This window comes from Canis lupus, chromosome X (genome assembly GCF_003254725.2).
Source record: "Canis lupus dingo isolate Sandy chromosome X, ASM325472v2, whole genome shotgun sequence".
NCBI classification, from domain to species: Eukaryota; Metazoa; Chordata; class Mammalia; order Carnivora; family Canidae; genus Canis; species Canis lupus.
The window spans coordinates 107,453,782-107,470,587 of record NC_064281.1 but is presented as its reverse complement, the minus strand read 5'-3'; the positions used below and the strand labels follow the sequence as shown (position 1 = coordinate 107,470,587).

Genomic DNA, 16,806 nt, shown 5'->3' with positions numbered 1-16,806 from the left:
TGAAGGAGAGCCACCTGGCAACAGGGCCAGAGGCGTCTTGTGAGCTTCCTGTCCAGGGCAGAATGTGTGTGCATATGCACACACGTGTGTGTACACACATGTGTGTCTGTGTGTGGTACGTGTGTGCGTGGGAGCACTAACATCCAATCTTCACCTAAACGTGAGATATGCGTGTAGATCCTGAGGGCCCACAGGAGCATGGGATGGTCCCACTCAGCTGGCAGCGTGAGCACCTCCTGGCCCTTCCACCTTCTGCCTCAGCCGTGCAGAGCTGTACTTTTCATTAATCATTGCTTTATGCTGGCAAGAACCAAATTAAATAATCCTGCTTCAAAAGGCCTCTGGTAAGAGCAGCTGTTGCAGAACAGAGAGAAGCTTGGGAAGATGGATAAGAGGTGTCTGATGAAAATATTTTTTCTAGATTTTCTTTTTTAAACATATATCTAGGGGATCCCTGGGTGGCTCAGCTGTTTAGCACCCTTCCGCCCAGGGCATTATACTGGAGTCCCAGGATCGAGTCCCACATCAGGCTCCCTGCATGGAGCCTACTTCAACCTCTGCCTGTGTCTCTGCCTCTCTCTCTGTGTGTGTCTTTCATGAATGAATGAATAAATAAATAAACAAAATATTTTTTTAAAATAAACATGTATTTATAGAGATGTATACAGATGGTAGTTTTGAACCTATTAGAGCTTTGGTCAAAGTAACTCCAAACTCCTAGGCTAAGACCCAGGAAATTCTTAGTAAATTGAAGCAGAGATGATCCCACAACCTACTGACATTGGCAAGTACGAATGCCCAGTTTATTTTCCCAGAGTTAGCTAAAGGCATCTCCTTGGGGCTCGCATGGGCAGGGCAATGCTGTAGAAGCTTTCTAAAGTCTGGACCCAGGGCAGCCTCCTGCATGGGGAGGCAAAGATTTGACACTTCTTAAACGTTTTCTTTTTTTCTTTTTTTTTTTAAGATTTTATTTATTTATTCATGATAGTCACACAGAGAGAGAGAGGCAGAGACACAGGCAGAGGGAGAAGCAGGCTCCATGCAGGGAGCCCGACGTGGGATTCGATCCCGGGTCTCCAGGATCGCGCCCTGGGCCAAAGGCAGGCGCCAAACCGCTGCGCCACCCAGGGATCCCAAACGTTTTCTTTACAAAAGATGAAGTGCTTTTCTTTTCCTTATTCCGCACGTTCTACATGTTCATCTGGAAAAAATCAAAATATACACAAAAGCGCATAGAAGATTAAAAAAGAATATCCACAGGAACCCCACACCCAGATATAGCCACTGGTCACATTACACTGTGTGTTAATTGCAGCCTTTTTTCTCGATTCACACCACTCTCCCTGGCATTCTGCCAACGCCAGCCAGCATGCCTGTGGGCTCCGATGCACACCAGCCTGGCAGAAAAGCACAAGTTGAAACAACCCTGCCACCTGCTGCCCAACCTAATCTCTTAAGCAGCTTTTTGGCCCTTTTAAAGCTCATATTCTTTTTAAAAATCCCTATTATTTCTATTTTTCTAATTACAAAGGTAATGTATGCTTGCTCTAAAAATTCACACAACAGGGAAGCTGAAGTCCAAAGTGAAAGTCCCCCCCCTCAAAAAAGTGAAAGTCCCTTTCCATAATCACACTCCGCAGAGGCACCACTATGACCAGTTTAGTGTGTATCCATCTTGATCTACGGGTTTACATGCCTATATGTGGTTCATTCATTCAGTCATTCAAAAAATGTTTCCCATGTACCAGGCTAGACACTAGGGCTGGAGCTGTGAAAAAACAAAATTTCTTCCTTTTTGGAGCTTACATTTTAGTCCAGGGAGACAGGCAGTAAGTAGACAGACTAACAATGGATCCATAATATGCTAGGTGATGAAATGGAGAAAATAAGACAGCAAGAGAACTGGGGAGCGCCCCCACAGAACGTAGAAGGGCTTGCTACTTTACAGAAAAGAAAGGACTCTCAGGGTAGGTGGCATTTGGGCAGGGCCCTTAAAAAAGGGAGGGAAGAAACAATGTGGTTACCTGAGCCAAAAACCAAGGGCTGAGGCAGAAACAGACCGGAGAAACATCAAAGATGTTTGCTGGCTGGAATAGAGTGACCCAAGGGGGAGGGCGGTAAGAGACAAGGTCACAGAGATCACAGGGCTGAGGTAAGGGCAAGAGACTCCTCTGCCTGAAGGTACAATGAGAGAGAACAACATTCCAGGAGCCCCACGAGAACGGAACTCTGGAGGAAGGACCTGTGACTGCAGCTGCCGGAGAGTTTTGAGGAGAAAAGAGAGGCATGATCTAACTTACAGGTCTTAAAGGATCGTTCTGGCTGCTGGGTTGAGAGTGGACTGTAAAGAAAAGTTCGAACAGTAACAGGAAAGGTAGAAAGCAGAGGTTGGGGCTGGGGCATTTCACCGCAGAAAAAGAGAAAAGGAGCTGAGGGGGCCAAGAAATCTGTGCTTTTTAAAGAAATATCACAAGTAATTCTGATGCAGGTGCCTATTCCTGACACTTACATTCGACATAGTGCCCATTGTCCTAGCCAGAGCAATTAATCAAGAAAAAGAGATAAGAGGCATCTGAAGAAGTAGTAAGAGGTAAAATCGTAAGTAAAGAAGTAAAATTGTCTGTATTTGTAGATGACATGATATTATACATAGAAAACCCTAAAGACTACAGCCAAAAAACTGTTAGAACTAATAAAGAAATTTAGTAAAGTAGCAGGATACAAGATCAACATACACAAATCAGTTGTGGTTTTTTAAGATTTATTAATTTATTTTAGAGAGAGAGTGCACAAGCAAGGGGAGAGGCAGAGGGAGGGAAAGAGAGAAACTTCAGCAGACCCCACTGAGTGCAGAGCCCAGTGATGTGGGCCTTGATCTTATAACCCTGAGATCATGACCTGAGCAGAAACAAAGAGTCAGACACCTAACCAACTACACCACTCAGGTTGCCCCTCAGTTGGGTTTCTATGCATCAATAACAAACTATCAAAAAGAGAAATTAAGAAAACAATACTATTGTGCTCACTTCAGCAGCACACATACTAAAATTGGAACATTACAGAGAAGATAAGCATGGCCCCTGTGCAAGGATGACATGCAAATTTGTGAAGCATTCCATATTTTTTAAGAAATAAAAAAGTAATAAAGCACTCTAAAATGCAAAAAAAATAAGACAATACCATTTATGATAGCATCAACAAGAATAAAATACATAGGAATGAATTTAACCAAGGAGGCGAAAGATCTGAACACTGAAAACTCTAAGGTGCTGATGAAAGAAATTGAAGAAGATGCAAATAAATGTAAAGACGTTCCATGCTCATGGATTGGAAGAATAATATTGTTACAATGCTCACACTATCCAAAGCAACTTACAGAATCAGTGTAATTCCTGCCAAAATTCCAATGGTATTTTTCACAGAACTGGAACAAATAATCCTCAAATTTGTATGAAACCACAAAAGACCCTGAATAGCTAAAGCAATTTTTATTTATTTTATTTTTTTCGTTTTCTTTTTTTTATAAATTTATTTTTTATTGGTGTTCAATTTGCCAACATACAGAATAACATATAGAGCACATATAGTGCTCATCCCATCAAGTGCAATTTTTAGAAAAAAAAGAAGAAAGCTGGAAGAATCGCACTTTCTGATTTCCAACTGTATTACAAAGCTCTCTTAGTCAAAACTGTATGATACTGGCATAAAAACAGACACATAGGGATCCCTGGGTGGCGCAGCGGTTTAGCGCCTGCCTTTGGCCCAGGGCGCGATCCTGGAGACCCGGGATCGAATCCCACGTCGGGCTCCCGGTGCATGGAGCCTGCTTCTCCCTCTGCCTATGTCTCTGCCTCTCTCTCTCTCTCTCTCTGTGTGACTATCATAAATAAATAAAAATTAAAAAAAAAACAGACACATAGATCAATGGAACAGACTACAGAGCCCAGAAATAAACCCATGCATCTACAGTCAATTATTTTTTGACAAAGGAGTTAAAACTACGCAATGGGGAAAGGACAGATTCCTCAGTAAATGGTGTTGGGAAAACTAGACAGCTACATGTGAAAGGATGAAACCGGACCTTTTTCTTACACCACACACAAAAACCAACTCAAAATGGACTAAAGACTTGAACATAAGACCTGAAACCATAAAACACCTAGAGGAAAACGTAGGAGAATAAGCTCCTTGACATTGGTCTTGGAAATGATGTTTTTGGATTTGACAGAAAAAGAAAAAATAAACAAATGGTTCTACATCAAACTAAAAAGCTTTTGTACAGCAAAAGAAACATTCGACAGAATTAAAAGGCAGCCTACAGAATGGGAGATAATGTTTGCAAGCCACATACATGATAAAGGATTAGTATCCAAAATATACAAGGAACTCATACAACCCAATTGCAAAAAAAACCCCAAATAACCCAATTTAAAAATTGGCAAAGGACCTGAATAGACATTTTTCCAAAGACGTACAAATGGCCAACAGACACATGAAAAGATGCTCAACATCACTCATTATCAGGGAAATACAAATCCAAACCACAGTGAGATACCACCTCACACCTGTTAAGGTGGCTATTATCAAAAAGACAAAAAAATAAAAAGTGCTGGAGAGTTATAGAGAAAAAAGGACCCTTGTGCTCTGTTTAGTGGGAATGTGAACTGGTACAACCACTATGGGAAACAGTATGGAAACTCCTCAAAAAATTAAAAATAGAACTACTATGTGATCCAGTAATCCTACTTATCAAGTATATACCCAAAGGAAATGAAACCATTATCTAGAAGCGGTATCTGTTTTCCCATATTCATTTCAGCATTACTTACAGTAGCTAAAGTATGGAAACAAGTACCTGTTGATGGTTGAAGGGATAAGAAAACGTGACGTGTAGAGATACAATGGAATATTACTCAGTCTTTTTTTTTTCTCTCCCCCTACTCAGTCTTTAAAAAGAAGGAAACCTGTCATTTACAAATCCTATTATTTACAATACTGTCATTTAAAACTGGAGGGCTTTTGCACAGCAAAGGATACAGTCAACAGAACTAAAAGACAACCTACAGAATGGGAGAAGATATTTGCAAATGACGTGTCAGATAAAGGGCTAGTATCCAAGATCTATAAAGAACTTATTAAACTCAACAGCAAAGAAACAAACAATCCAATCATGAAATGGGCAAAAGACATGAACAGAAATCTCACAGAGGAAGACATAGGCATGGCCAACAAGCACATGAGAAAATGCTCTGCATCACTTGCCATCAGGGAAATACAAATCAAAACCACAATGAGATACCACCTCACACCAGCGAGAATGGGGAAAATTAAGGCAGGAAACCAGAAATGTTGGAGAGGATGTGGAGAAAAGGGAACCCTCTTGCACTGTTGGTGGGAATGTGAAATGGTACAGCCACTCTGGAAAATTGTGTGGAGGTTCCTAAAAGAGTTAAAAATAGACCTGCCCTACGACCCAGCAATTGCACTGTTGGGGATTTACCCCAAAGATACAGATGCAATGAAACACCGGGACACCTGCACCCCGATGCTTATAGCAGCAATGTCCACAATAGCCAAACTGTGGAAGGAGCCTTGGTGTCCATCGAAAGATGAATGGATAAAGAAGATGTGGTCTATGTATACGATGGAATATTCCTCAGCCATTAGAAATGACAGATACCCACCATTTGCTTCAACGTGGATGGAACTGGAGGGTATTATGCGGAGTGAAATAAGTCAATCAGAGAAGAACAAATATTATATGGTCTCATTCATTTGGGGAATATAAATAATAGTGAAAGGGAATAAAGGGGAAAGGAGAAAAAATGAGTGGGATATATCAGAAAGGTAGACAGAACATGAGAGACTCCTAATTCTGGGAAACGAACTAAGGGTGGTGGAAGAGGAGGTGGGAGGGGGGTGGAGGTGACTGGGTGGCGGGCACTGAGGTGGGCACTTGACGGGATGAGCACTGGGTGTTATTCTGTATGTTGGCAAATTGAACACCAATAAAAAATAAATTTATTATTAAAAAATAAATAAATAAAACTGGAGGGCATTATGCTAAGCGAAATAAACCCGAGAGAGAAAGATAAATACTACATGGTATCACTCATGTGTGAGATCTTTAAAAAAAAGAAAGAAAGAAAAAGTTTTAAAAAGTCAAATTCATAGAAACAAGAGAGTAGAATTGGTGGTTGCCAGGAGCTGGGAAGGGGGGAAATTGGAAGTGGCTGCAAAGGGGTACAAATTTCCAGTTATAAAATGAATAAGTTCTAATGATCTAATGTATCACATGATGATTGTAGCTGATAATACTGTATTGTAACATTGAAATTCGCTAAAAGTAAAGCTTTGTCATTCTTGCAAAAAAAATCACTATGTGAGGTGATTGTTGAATGAGTTAGTTTTATTGAGATTCCATTCACAAGGTATATGTATATCAAATAAATATGTTGTGCACTTTAAATATGCTACAATTTAATTGTCAATTATACCTCCATAAAGATGAAAAAAACCAGCAAGTAAACACGCACATATACACCATTGGACATTTGTGTTTTTCTGCAAGCTCACACTTTGTAGGAAAAAGTGCTTCACGCAGCTACATTTCCCCCATAAAGCAAATGATAGGAAAAAAATTGTTCAAAGTGGAAGGATAGTAAACACATATATGTTTATTTAAAGACCAATGAAAAGGGATGAAATAGGCCACATCCTCTCCCTTGACTTCCATCATTATGTTTATTAAGTATACTTGCACTTTAGGGACAAGTAGGTCAATCTGAGTGTTGCTTGGGTCTTTGATTTCTCTAGTTGTCTGAAGGTATACAGGTGAGGTAGGGGGGTTCAGAGTGGGGATATTCAGGTTTTTGTCACAGCAAAAGAAAAAAGTCTTTTCATTCAATGAAATAAACAATTACAAACTATCAACATCAAATGATCTTGTGGAGTTCTTTTTGACTGGCTTATTTCTGCACAAACTTCTATCCAATAACTTGTCTGGTGACAGAGATGACACTGATCGTTAGTAAGTAGTAGAATTATCCCTCCACACCAGAAGTTGAGAAAACATAGGGATTTCAACAGTTGCTTGCATGTCATTCAGCCTTTCCTTGGGATATGATCAGAGGCTTTTATGTTATCATGAAACAACCAGAACAGGGGTGCCTGAGTGGCTCAGCCATTGAGCATCTGCCTTTAGCTCAGGTCGTGATCCCAGGATCCGGGATCGAGTCCCACATTGGGCTCTCTACATGGAGCCTGCTTCTCCCTCTGCCTATGTCTCTGCCTCTCTGTGTGTGTGTCTCTCAGAAATAAATAAAATCTATTTATTTATTCATAGAGACAGAGAGAGAGAAAGAGAGGCAGAGACACCGGCAGAGGGAGAAGCAGGCTCCATGCAGAGAGCCTGACGTGGGACTCGATTCAGGGTCTCCAGGATCACGCCCTGGGCTGCAAGCGGCGCTAAACCGCTGCGCCACCGGGGCTGCCCAATAAGATCTTTTTTTTAAAAAACAGAACAGACAAAAAAAAACAAAAACAAAAACAGAACAGACCATCCTGAATAAAAAGAAGAAAGTTCTCCAGATGATCTAAGGGACCCACATCATCGTGATATAGTTTTGAACTCTCATCACCCCTACTTTGCCCAAGACAAGGGCCTTTGTTATATTTCTCATCACAAACAGCTGTCTCTTTCTTGAGATCTCCATTTCAAAGATGAAAGCAATGGTAAGAAAGCTTTGCTTCTTTGGTAGCAGAGCTGTGCAATCTTCTTCAACTCTCTCATTGGCAAGCTTCACTGTGAATAAGGCCCTGCAACTTTTCCAGCAGGCCACTTCACTTAGCTTCAGGGAATTCAGGGGAGTCACAGAATGAGGTAGCCCTGGGATTTGTAGCCTATTCAGAGAATCCAACATTGGCAGGTTCCAATCTGTAGGATTCATAACAGTCCTAATCAATGGCCATACGAATAAGATGGTCACGAATTGTGTCCATAACTAGTAATGTTATGATTATTTTATTTAATAATTGAATTCTGTCATGGTGTTTGCTTCCAAGAGTCTTTGCCCAAGTTGATGAGATTAGCTGTTTTCCTTGAAATTACAATTATTACCCAGCTGATGTTGCTGGAAGCTGGTTGGTATGTTAATATGTGGTTTGGTAGAAAAGCAAAAGCGGGGGTGGGGGTGGGGTGCAGAACCGAGATGTGTGTGTGTGTTTTTTTAACTTTTATTTATGATAGTCACAGAGAGAGAGAGAGAGAGGCAGAGACACAGGCAGAGGGAGAAGCAGGCTCCATGCACCGGGAGCCCGACGTGGGAATCCATCCTGGGTCTCCAGGACCGCACCCTGGGCCAAAGGCAGGCGCCAAACCGCTGCGCCACCCAGGGATCCCCAGAACCGAGATGTTTTAAGAATGGACTAGTTGACTCCAGTAAGAATCAGAGGCCAATCATTAACACCATCTACTAATGGGAAGCTGTGAACACATTACCCACTTCCACGTTTTCCAATAAAGTGCGAGCTTACAGGGCAGCCTGGGTGGCTCAGCGATTTAGCGCCCTCTTTGGCCCAGGGCATGATCCTGGGGACCTGGGATCAAGTCCCACGTCAGGCTCCCTGCATGGAGCCTGCTTCTCCCTCCGCCTGTGTCTCTGCCTCCTCTCTCTCTCTCTCTCTCTCTGTTTCTCATGAATAAATAAAATCTTAAAAAAAGCGGGAGCATACAAAATAGCAACCAGAAATATTCCATTCAGATTCTGCTGTTGCATACGTTCCCTTCAAAACTGGAGTTTTGTTTTTGTTTGTTTTCCCCTAGGAAAAAAAAGGTTAAAGAAGAGTCTATGCATTGTATCACGCACCCACTGTAATTTTGCTGTTACTAAATCCTAATATAAGGTGGATTGAGTTCAATAGTGTCCCCTTCAAAACTCATGTCTTCTCAGAACGTGGCCTTATTTGGAACTAGGGTATTTACAGAAATGATTAGTTAAAATAAGATGAGGTCGGGATGCCTGAGTGGCTCAGCAATTGAGCATCTGACTTCAGCTCAGGGCATGATCATGGGTCCAGGGATCGAATCCCGCATTGGGCTCCCTGTGGGGAGTTTGCCTTTCCCTCTGCCTATGTCTCTGCCTCTCTGTGTCTCTCATGAATAAATAAATAAAATATGAGATACTACCTCACACCAGTGAGAATGGGGAAAATTAACAAGGCAGGAAACCACAAATGTTGGAGACGATGCGGAGAAAAGGGAACCTTCTTACACTGTTGGTGGGAATGTGAACTGGTGCAGCCACTCTGGAAAATTGTGTGGAGGTTCCTAAAAGAGTTAAAAATAGACCTGCCCTACAACCCAGCAATTGCACTGTTGGGGATTTACCCCAAAGATACAGATGCAATGAAACGCCGGGACACCTGCACCCCGATGTTTATAGCAGCAATGTCCACAATAGCCAAACTGTGGAAGGAGCCTCGGTGTCCATTGAAAGATGAATGGATAAAGAAGATGTGGTCTATGTATACAATGGAATATTCCTCAGCCATTAGAAATGACAAATACCCACCATTTGCTTCAACGTGGATGGGACTGGAGGGTATTATGCTGAGTGAAGTAAGTCAATCGGAGAAGGACAAACATTATATGGTCTCATTCATTTGGGGAATATAAATAATAATGAAAGGGAATATAAGGGAAGGGAGAAGAAGTGTGTGGGAAATATCAGAAAGGGAGACAGAACATAAAGACTCCTAACTCTGGGAAACGAACTAGGCGTGGTGAAAGGGGAGGAGGGCGGGGGGTCGGGGTGACTGGGTGACGGGCACTGAGGTGGGCACTTAACGGGATGAGCACTGGGTGTTATTCTGTATGTTGGTAAATTGAACACCAATAAAAAATAAATTTATTATTTAAAATTTTTTAAATAAAATAAATAAAAGAAGATGAAATCATACTGGATCACGGTGGGTCCTAAATCCCATGAGTGGGGTCCTTATAAGAAGGTCATGTGAAGACACAGACACACAGGGAAGATGGACATGTGATAATAGAGGCGAAAATGGGGTGCTACAGGTACAAGCCAAGGAAGGCCGAGAATTGCCAGCCAGCACTAGAAGCTGACAGGTATGGACCTAATTTCTACCTCAGCACCTCCAAAAGGAGCCTGACTGCTGACACCAGCAGTGTCAGACCTGAACTCTAAGAGAATCCATTTCTGTTGTTTCAAGCCAGCAAATGTGTGGTAATTTATTATGACAATCCTAGGAAGCTAACACATATGATTGGGGGAGATTTTGGGAATGGGGAATACTGATGCCTAGGGGGAGTAAGTCACTTCAGCCTTACCCTGATCTCCTTTGTGCACTCCTCTGATGTTTGACCTTTAATGGTACCTCCACGGAGCACCAGGCATCCACCCTCCACTTGGAGCCTCCCATTTAAGCAACTTTATTTTCGAATTTCTATTGAGCTTAGAGGTTTTCAGGTTTTCATGAGGATTCTACTGTTCTTTTTTTATTTATTTTTATTTTTTATTTTTTGGATTCTACTGTTCTGATCATCACATAGACACAGGGCAAACAAGTAGAATAATGTCAGGAAACCCTACATTCTTGGGGCACCTGGGTGACTCAGTCAGCTGAGCGTCCAGCTCTTGATTTCAGCTCACATCATGATCTCAGTGTCATGGGATTGAGCCCCATGTTGGGCTCCATGCTCAGTGCAGAGTCTGCTTGAGACTTTTTCTCCCTCTCCCTCTGCCCTTCCCCCTCCTCAGATAAATAACTAAATCTTTTTTTTTTTTTTAAGAAACCCTGCATTTTTGTTGTGCATGCATCTGGGTGAACAAAAACATCTGTGCAGCTGGACCTTCAGGATCATCTTCTGCTCTGCCTTCATACTGCCACAACTGGAGCCAGCCCTCACATGCTGTACAATGTGCCTCCTCCAGAAGTAAAGCAAAACTACAGGCATCCTGGAGGAGGGGGGCTACTCAACTGTTGTTGTGTTTTTCTTCTACTTTATTACATTTTGAAAAAGGCATGATGAGAGACTGAACTTAAGAAGTAGCAATGAGGAGAGGGGCACTTGGGTGGCTCAGTACGTTACTGGCTGCCTTCAGTTCAGGTCATGATCCCAGGGACTTGGGATTGAGTTCTGCATCTGGGTCCTTGCTCAGCTGGGAGTCTGCTTCTCTCTCTCCCTCTTCCACTGCTCCTCCTGCTTGTGCGCTCTCTCTGTCAAGTAAATAAATAAAACATATATATTTTTAAAGTAACAATGGGGGATGCGATGTTGGATTTAAGAGATAAGCTGTAGAGCACCTCGGTGGCTCAGTTGGTTGAGTGTCTGCCTTCAGCTCAGGTCATGATCTCAGGGTCCTGGGTCAAGCCCCACATTGGGCTCTCTGCTCAGCAGGGTGTCTGCTTCTCTCTCTGTCTCTCTCTCTCTCTCTCTGCGCCTCCTCCCTGCTCATACTCTCTCTCTTTCTCTCTCTCTCTCAAATAAATATATTTTTCAAAAAAGGAGCAATGGGGGAGATATGATGTTGGATTTAAGAGATGAGATGTAGGGCACCTGGGTGGCTCAGTCGGTTGAGCATCTGCTTTTGGTTCAGGTCATGATCTCAGGGACCTAAGTCACAATCCCACCTCGAGGACAGTCCAGGTGGCTCCGCGGTTTAGCACCACCTTCAGCCCAGGGTCTGATCCTGGAGACCCAGGATCGAGTCCCACATCAGGATCCCTACATGGAGCCTGCTTCTCCCTCTGCCTGTGTCTCTGCCTCTGTGTTTGTGTGTGTGTGTGTGTGTGTGTGTGTGTGTCTTTCATGAATAAATAAATAAAATCTTTTTTTTAATTTTTATTTATTTATGATAGTCACACACAGAGAGAGAGAGAGAGAGAGAGAGGCAGAGACACAGGCAGAGGGAGAAGCAGGCTCCATGCACCGGGAGCCCGACGTGGGACTCGATCCCGGGTCTCCAGGATCGCGCCCTGGGCCAAAGGCAGGCGCCAAACCGCTGCGCCACCCAGGGATCCCTCATGAATAAATAAATAAAATCTTAAAAGAATCCCACCTCAGGCTCCCTGCCCAGCAAGGAGTCTGCTTCTCCCTCTACCCCTACCGCCCCCCCTCCGCTCATGCTTTCTCTCTCTCTCTCTCTCATGTGCTCTGTCTCTCAAATAAATAATAATAAAATCTTAAAAAGAGAAAGAGATGACCTATACCACTACCAGGCTTTGTTGATTAATTGGTTAGTGGATACTGTATAAAGATGAAGGAGGAAGAGTTAAAAATTTTAAAAAAAGACCTTGAGGTGCCTTAGCCAGGGGCCTGAAAATATAGTAATATATCATCAGACATAAGCTGTACAAGAGGGACAACAAGTTGTAGGGAAGAACCAGGGATGTGATTCCAATATCCTTTTAGATTAAGCTCATATTTTACAACAGTCTTCATTCTTCCCATTATTGACCTTCTCTCAGTCTCCTTTCCCCATCTGTAAAGTGGACAGGATGTATTACTGACCTTATAGAATTGTTAGAATTTCATGTGATAATAGTAGATTGAACCTTCTGAAATACTCATTTTTGTAGGTAAAAAATCAAATACTAGCATTTTGAATGTTTTAACTTCTACACATAAAGCATAGTGCACTTAATAAACACTAGGAATAATTATTCTAGGGGCACCTCAGTGGCTCAGTTGGTTGAGCATCTTTCTTAGGCTCTGGTCATGATCCCTGGGTCCTAGGATCCAGCCTCGGGCTGGGATCCCTGCTCAGGGAGGGAGTCTGCTTCTCCCTCTCCCTCTGCTGTTCCTCCTGCTTGTGTGCTTGCTCAAGCTCTGTCAGATAAGAAAATAAAATATATTTTTAAAAAATGAATGATTATTTCAGAGATATGGATTCCAATTTGAGCTCCCCGGGCAAGCTGTGTGACTTCAGATACAATGTGTCCCTCCTCTGGGTACAAGATTTCCTTGTGCTTTCTCTTTCTGTGTTTTCATTGGAGGATATTCATCTTTCCCAACACAGGGTGAGTGTGTATAAACTTCTTGAGGGCGGAGAACTTGGTCTTGTTTGTTGCTGTTTCCTCAGTGCCTAGAAGAGTCAGTGCCTGGCACACAAGAAGAGTACAACTAGTGATTGGGAGTGAGTGAATTAAAGCACAGTCAAGGCCAGATAAGGGGGTAACTGATCCTAACTCAGGTACTTTTTGCCTTTTCTCCTCCCAAAGCTGTTGAGACCACAGTAAGGTAAGTGTTCTAGATTGACTATTCAGAGCGAAGACAGATTAGATTCACAAGATAATTACTCTCTCTTCATTTTGCTCAAGGAAATAGTTGGGGATGCTTGCACAGAACAGTCAGATACTCGGGATGCCTGGGTGGCTCAGTGGTTGAGCATCTGCCTTTGCTTCAGGTCATGATCCTGGGGTCCTGAGATTGAGTCCTGCATCAGGCTCCCCACAGGGAGTCTGCTTCTCCCTCTGCCTATGTCTCTGCCTCTTTCTGTATCTATCATGAATAAAAAAAGAAGAGTCAGGTACTCAATTTTTTCTAGTCTAAGAAGTAATTAAAAGAAATAGAAAAAAAAAAGGTTGAAATGATGATCAAATCTTTATTATTGGAGAGTTAAAATGGTCTGCTGTAAGTCTTTTTGAAAAAACAAGAACATTTCCCATAAGAAAAGGAAAGGAAAATTTCTACATTAAGGGGGAAAATGGTGTTATCAAGAATCTGAGTTACAGTGCAAAGACAATTTTCACAGTACTGTAATTTTAGAAAGGCTATGTAGTATTTTGACAAGTATTCAGTTTCTACATTTCCCTGGGGTAAGATGCTGATGGTAAAATATTGAATACAAAATAATAAATGAGAATTCTTACCATGGCATACATCCCTAAACCATGCTGGGGAGGTGTTTTAAGTCACTAAGCTGTTTTGAGATTAAATCTGATGGTCACAGGGATCCCTGGGTGGCTCAGCGGTTTAGAGCCTGCCTTCACACCCAGGGCGTGATCCTGGAGTCCCAGGATAGAGTCCCATGTCAGGCTTCCTGCATGGAGCCTGCTTCTCCCTCTGCCTGTGTCTCTGCCTGTGTGTGTGTGTGTGTGTGTGTGTGTGTGTGTGAGTGTGTGTCTCCTGTGAATAAATGAATGAAATCTTAAAAAAATAAATCTGACAGTCGCTTTTAAAGAAAATATGACAACTCCTGATTTTTTTTTTTTTTAATTTTTTTTATTTATTTATGATAGTCACAGAGAGAGAGAGAGAGAGGCAGAGACACAGGCAGAGGGAGAAACAGGCTCCATGCACCGGAAGCCCGACGTGGGATTCGATCCCGGGTCTCCAGGATCGCGCCCTGGGCCAAAGGCAGGCGCCAAACCGCTGCGCCACCCAGGGATCCCAACTCCTGATTTTTTTAACACAATAAAAATGTGGTAGAAAATTTTCTGATTGAGATAGACTTGTGGTCAAATATAATTCACTTAGAAATCAAAGAGAAAACAGATCTGTTCTGGATCTATCTATTATGCTACTGCAGTGGACTATTTCACTGTGGGGTTTTTTCTTTCTTTTCTCTCTCTTTTCATTGTTTTTTTTTTTTAAAGATTTTATTTATTTATTCATGAGATACACAGTGAGAGAAGCAGAGACATAGGCAGAGGGAGAAGCAGGCTCCCTGCAGGGAGCCCGATGTGGGGCTTGATCCCAGGACCCCAGGATCATGTCGTGAGCTGAAGGGAAATGCTCAACCACTGAGCCACCCAGGTGCCCTAGATTTTTGTTTTTTTAGCTGCAACTAGAGCCTTTTCCTCCATCTCATTGAGAGGTGGCCCAGAACAACTTGCTCACTGGTTGACAAAGAAATGGAGACCCAAGTCAGATCCTGTTAGATACAGCTCATTGGCCTTCCTACCACTATGTCTTCCTTGACAGCAGAACCCTGTGTCAGGCCTTCAAGCCAAGAGCTCTTGGCCTCAGGGAAGGTGTCCCCATCCACTGTCATTACTGATCCAAGCCAAGCATAATAATCCTATTTCTCTTGCCACTAGGTCATGTGGCCTAGTTTGGTCAATGGGACAAAGAAGTCCACTGCGAGTGAGGTGGGGGCTTCTGGGAAATGTTTTCCTCTCTGATCAAATAGACAGACATATAGAGAACAAGTCTCCTCCCTATATCACTTCCTGCTTCTAGAAGGTGTCCGGTGATTATGTGCTGCTTGGATCTGCTCCTGAGTGGGAGAATGCTTTCCCACCCAAGGTAGCAGAATGGAAAGAGAGAAGTGGGGGCTCAAGCTACAGTCCCTTCTCTAGAACTACCTATTTCAAAGTTTATATTATAGGAGAATATTAAATTTATTGTTTAAACTGGTGTTAGTTCCTCTACTACATGAAGCCAAAGGCAACCTAAACAGTAAGACACAGAAAAACAAAATGACATGTCCAAGAGCACTTGGGTCATAAGTAGCAGTGCAAGAGTCAGGTCTGGAGTGAATATGCAGTTTGAAATGAAATAGCCCCATTTTGAATCACTGCTGCACTGTGTGTTCTAGAACAAGCTACTTCATGGGGATAACATCTCATGGGGCTACTGTGGGGATTAAGTGAGGCCATGTAATGTGGCCAACAGTCAATGAGTATTTTTCCTCTTCTGCTTCCCCCCTGACACTGCTTCAGCACAATTTTTTATTTCAAAAATGGATTTATTTTAAGAAAATTAACTTTAAGAATTTTAATGCAGGGGGACACCTTGGTGGCTCAGGTGCCTGCCTTCGGCCCAGGGCATGATCCTGGGGTCCCAGGATTGAGTCCCGCATTGGGCTCCCTGCATGGAGCCTGCTTCTCCCTCTGCCTATATCTCTGCCTCTGTGTGTGTGTGTGTGTGTGTCTCATGAATAAATAAATAATAGTGAAAGGGAATAGAAGGGAAGGGAGAAGAAATGGGTTCAAAATATCAGAAAGGGAGACAGAACATGAAGACTCTTAACTCTGGGAACCGAACTAGGGGTGGTGGAAGGGGAGGAGGGTGGGAGGTGGGGGTGAATGGGTGATGGGCACTGAGGGGGGCACTTGACAGGATGAGCACTGGGTGTTGTTCTGTATGTTGGCAAATTGAACACCAATAAAAAATAAATTTATTATTAAAATATAAAATAAAATAAAGAATAAATTAATAAATAAAATATTTATTTTTTAAAAATAACTCTAATGAAGTAAAAATTTTTTAATTGATCTTATTTTTTTTTACAAAATGTATTTGAAACAGTGCAATCTTTTGATTGTTTTTTCTTTCCTTTAGCACTATATTAGCAGTTGGATTTTCAAGATGAATATTAATTGTACACAACCTCAGACTACCTAAAGGAGTAATTTCACTTCATTGTAAACATTTTTCTATATTTACAGTGTGCCTCTTCTCTCAAAGTCCCACAAACAGTAGATTTCTTAGCTACATTAGAATCTAGAAGAGTTGCTGCTAAAGATCTAGATCTCGCTCTGAGAATTCTGAAAATGCAATGCATCATCTTGAAAATCTTTAAGTGCTTTTTAAAAAGTATCCTTAAGGGATCCTTGGGTGGCTCAGCAATTTAGCGCTGCCTTTGGCCCAGGGCGTGATCCTGGAGTCCCAGAATCGAGTCCCGCATTGGGGTCCCTGCATGGAGCCTGCTTCTCCCTCTGCCTGTGTCTTTGCTTCTGTCGCTCTGTGTGTCTCTCATGAAGAAATAAATAAAATCTTTTTAAAAAAATAAAAAGTATCCTTAAATCTGTTTTTTATGGTATTTTCAGGCCCTT

The 16,806-nt window shown here is 42.3% G+C and overlaps 1 non-coding gene across 1 annotated transcript; it reads left to right on the top strand.

Moving 5' to 3' along the window:
- The first annotated feature begins 3,018 nt into the window (after window positions 1-3,018).
- Window positions 3,019-3,125, top strand: LOC112668598 (U6 spliceosomal RNA). Its single transcript, XR_003141730.1, has one exon. It is a non-coding gene; the product is annotated as a U6 spliceosomal RNA (small nuclear RNA).
- The last annotated feature ends 13,681 nt before the right edge of the window (window positions 3,126-16,806 follow it).